Raw genomic sequence first — 4,575 nt, forward strand, 5'->3', positions numbered from 1 at the left:
AGATCAAGGTGAAAAGCACGTTCCTTGAGTGTTGTCCTCAGACTACACTGGTAAACCCTTGAATTGCAGCATATTAACTGTTTAAATTAAAACAGACGTGAGTGATACGAGATAAAATGTGATTACTGAAGCTTTCCTACTGAGAAAATGGTGTATTAGCAAATCCATGTAAAGTTATTTCTGAAGCTTCAGCTTGTATGTCTTTATTTTCAGGAACAAAGTAAAACAAATCTCTTGTCATTTCTACTGTGTTCTTCCTTATTTCAGAATTTATAATGCAGAAAATAATGCTTGTAATTTTTTTTAACTTTTTATCGATAAATTACCCAAAAAGCAGTGAAAGTATTAATTAGATGAGTTGAAGGAAACCAAAACACAGTCTGTGATCGCTGTTGAAACAGTATCACAGAATTCTAGCAGAGCTTCTCTGTTGAAGCCCTGATAACAGCTTTTAACACAGTAGCGGGTCTCTTCTGCTGCAGAGATTGCTGTTACCAGTTACCAGACAGTTACAGGTGTAATTATATTTTGACAGACTTGGAGAGAATCATCGTCATCATTTTATTTCATCCTAATCTGACACAGAGCATATTTTCCATGCGCAAAAAATTACTTCATCTACTTGCTGCGTATAATTTTCATGTTTTACATGCTCACAAACTTCTTAGGTTCCAATAGATGCTTCCCTTCTTACAGAGAATTTCTGTTAAATAGATCTTGTGTGTATACCTGCAAGAAATACACAGAAATTTCTGTTCTTACTGGAATTTTCCAAAGCTGGTATTAAATTGCAGTAAATATGTAGAGCAGCTTGACCTGAACAGCTGTTTTGGTTCTTTATTTGACCCTGTTTTGGATCATTTGCAAAAGTTTTAGTGCTGTTTCATCCGCTCTCTGTTCTTCTCAAGGTTACTTTCTTGCTGTTATCATGAATAGTTGATTACAGCACTTTCCCTAGCCATAAACTTGTTTCTTAAAAGCTGGACAACAGTATTCTTAAAAAAAAAAACCTCCTGCATGGTTCTCAACCAGCCCTTATTTGCCCTCAACTTACTCTTCCTTTGAACTGAAAGTGTTGACTTCAGTTAGTCAAGATTGAAAGGCTATTATGGGCCCATTGCTCTGGCCGATCAAAGCATTAAAAAGCTAAGTGCTATTAATTTTTAATTAAAATAACAATGATCAGACCCCGTCTCTGACATTTTGGAAAGAAATGTATTAAGGAGATGTGAAACAGTTAATTGGGAGTCATAGGTTTCTCTGATCCCAGGTAATTTTGGTTCTAGACTTAGATGCAGAATTGGTGTTAGCTGCAGAAGTCATTGATGTCCTCATAACAACGGGGGGGGGGGAAAGATGTCAGCTTTTTTGGCACTGTGTCTTGACACCTAGCAGAAGAAAGCCTCTTCTGATCTGTGACTTCTTGATCAATCATCTGTATTGTTGTCTATGGTGTGCTGACACTGCCACTGAGCTGTGCAGGGGTAGGAGGACTGGATTCTGGGTGGCTTAACTCCGTTCTCTTAGGAGAAAATACAGCGTGTGAAATAACACACACTGATGACGTTTGGTTGTGTAATGGTGGGAGGAAATGTATCAAGATTTAGGATAAGGTGTGACTCCATAGACACTTTAAGCCTGTAACTTGAGGAAGTAGTTTTGAAGCTGATTTCCGAATTAATCATACTCATCAGCTTCATCTCTTTTTTTTGTAAGCTTTTCTGTTTCTATTTTATAGTATCAGTAACTTAATCCAGTGGAAATGTTTGTATATTTAGAAATAAATTTAGGTATGTGAGACGTAGGAGAATTATGGGAGTTTATTGTAACAGACAGTGCAGAAACTGCTTAGAACACAGAAAAGAACCAAAGCCTCCACCAGAAGTAGGTGCAGGTGTAGGTGGAGCTACTTTTGCATCACTTTTTTCAGAGTTGAGTATAAGACAATTCTGCGTTTCTGTTTTCAGTAGTGAAGATAAAGAAGTTAGAGAAGCAGAGGACACAGGGCATAAAATGAAGTCTTGTACATGAAATAATTTAATAATTTGCTACTGAAAAACATAGTAGGCTATATCAGAACTAGGATGGGAGTTTCAGTAGCTGAGACATTAGCCAAAGCTTGGCTTGTGTGGTATTTTTCCTGAGACTGAGGCTAAATTAAGAACATTCAAGAGAAAGGCGAGAGAGAAGGTGGTCAATGTTGGAACCTTTCTGAGGTGGGATATGGGAGTCCAAGAGAACTGTTAACTGCAAATGGGATTGGGGCGGGGAATTTAACAACAGATGTAGGATTAGTGCTCAGAAAGCAATGTGCTAAAAACCATTAAAATAAATAGTATTTGAGCCATACTGGGGTAGGGAGGCTGAAAGGGGTGAGGCGTGTGTGTGTGTATGCTCAGAAGGAATGAGTGAATTGTTGACCACATGTGGGGAGGAGCAATAAGGTCAAGCAAAGATAAACTATCAAGCCTGGCAGTGGTAAAAGTAATGCTGCCAGCTCTTATATATCATGTGCGTCATGGGTTTTGGAGCCTTTTGCTTCATTTGTTCCCTTTTTCTTTTTATAAGCCTTGTGAGAAGCTTCTGTCAGCTCAGGACTTATGGCTGAGTGGAATCCAGCTTCTTCGAAAGGAGTCTGCTCCCTTGGTTTGTGCTGCCTACAGAGAGCAGGGGAAGTGCAGCCCATGAGTCAGGCAAGCAGCCAGAAACCAGCTGCGACTTACAGCAGAGCCCACTTTTACCTTCCTCCTCTGTTTCCCACATTGTCAACTCCAAGCATTAAAAGCTAACGAGAATGGCCTAGAAACACAATTTCATAGAAGAACAAAACACCTTTTGATTCATTTTACTTTCTGTCTACTTTCGGAGACTGTAAATTGCATTAATTGTGCATTTTCAGTCCTTTTGCCATAATCATGAAGACTGAACATTCTTAAATAAGTAGAAGGTGAGATTTTCACACAGCTTTTTTGATTTTAATACTTTGGTCTGCTAAATATCTGCTCTTGTGAGACTGTCGCTAAAACTACAAAAAAACCCTGCAAACACACCTTCCTGCTTTCCTGCTTCACTTGTAATTGGAAGCACATAATTTTCATTCCAGACCAATTGCACTATTCCCCCTTATTTTGTTGCTGCTGCTAAGATCAAATTTGGAGTCTGGAGACAGAGAGGTCTGGGGTGTTTTATTCCATTGAAAAGACATGGTTGGCGAACATCTGTTGATTGTGTGAACAAAGAAAATGGTGAAAAAGTAGCAGTGAACTTCTTTATCTTTGTTCCTTATCTTTTTTCTTTTTTTTTTTTTTTAATCTTCAAAGAAAGCGCATTACAAAACTTGCAACATTCAGTGGAAAAAGAAATTGTGGAGTGGCAGAGAGATTGGATAATCTGAACAGAATAACACTGCAGTGATGGAAGGAGAAGCTAGATCTTTAGGCAGGAGGGAGTTAGATAAAATATTTAATATCAAAAAATATGTTTAAAAAATTGCTAAAGTTGCAAAGTCAAACACATATTTTAGGAGATACCAGTATTAGGATTAATTTTGAAACTCTGATTAGGGTCACAAAAATGATCAGGGGGATGGAGCACCTCTCCTGTGAAGAAAGGCTGAGAGAGTTGGGGTTGTTCAGCCTAGAGAAGAGGCGGCTTTGGGCAGACCTTATTGCAGCCTGTCAGTACTTCAAGGGGGCTTCTAAAAAAGATGGCGGCAAACTTTTTAGCAGGGCCTGTTGCGACAGGACAAGGGGGAATGGCTTTAAACAAAGGGGGGGAGATTTAGACTAGATAGAAGGAAGACATTTTTTACACTGAGGGTGGTGAAACACTGGCACAGGTTGCCCAGAGAGGTGGTGGATGCCCCATCCCTGGCAACATTCCAGGTCAGGTTGGCCGGGGCTCTGAGCAACCTGATCTAGTTGAAGATGTCCCTGCCCACGGCAGAAGGGGTTGGACTAGATGACCTTTAGAGGTCCCTTCCAACCCAAACTATTCTATGATTCTGTTATTTCTTTTTGTGCACATGTATCGCGATAGTTTGTAGTTTTACATGAATGTTTTTCTACAAGAATTCTTTCTGCAGAGAATGGACCTTATGCATGAAACAGGGCACCTGAAATCATTGCAGAGTTTTACCTTTACACTTTCAGATCTAGATCCATGTAAGCATTTACAGTATCTTCCTCTGAAGTCAGTGATTGACTTCTACATCTGCAAAGTGGGGATAGCATTCCCTCCTGTTACAACAATAAGTTATTTAATAATAGTGAAGTAATATTTCATTATTATATCAATGACCAGCCTAGCCCAGAGTGAAATTACTGATTTGGCTTGCGGGGCACAATTTGAATATTGTCAGTAGGTAAAGACTAAGACCACACACTGAAAAGTGAGAAAGAAGTTAAATATCTACTGGTTGTCTATCCTGTCTGTCCATAAGAATTTTACGACAGATCATTGTTAAAGGAGCTCTACCTCACATTCATAGGGCAGGAAGGGACCTTTGGAAGTCATCTAGTTCACCTCCTTTTCCAAGGCAGATATCTACAGCTGTCATTCCTGACAGAAGTTTAC

At 39.3% G+C, this 4,575-nt stretch overlaps 1 protein-coding gene across 1 annotated transcript in view; it reads left to right on the top strand.

The window, feature by feature from the left end:
* Positions 1 to 4,575, top strand: part of KMT2C (lysine (K)-specific methyltransferase 2C) — a 207,448-nt gene that overhangs the window by 63,621 nt on the left and 139,252 nt on the right. The window lies entirely within an intron of this gene.

Source organism: Pygoscelis adeliae, unplaced genomic scaffold, assembly GCF_000699105.1.
Source record: "Pygoscelis adeliae isolate BGI_AS28 unplaced genomic scaffold, ASM69910v1 Scaffold123, whole genome shotgun sequence".
Lineage (NCBI taxonomy): Eukaryota > Metazoa > Chordata > Aves > Sphenisciformes > Spheniscidae > Pygoscelis > Pygoscelis adeliae.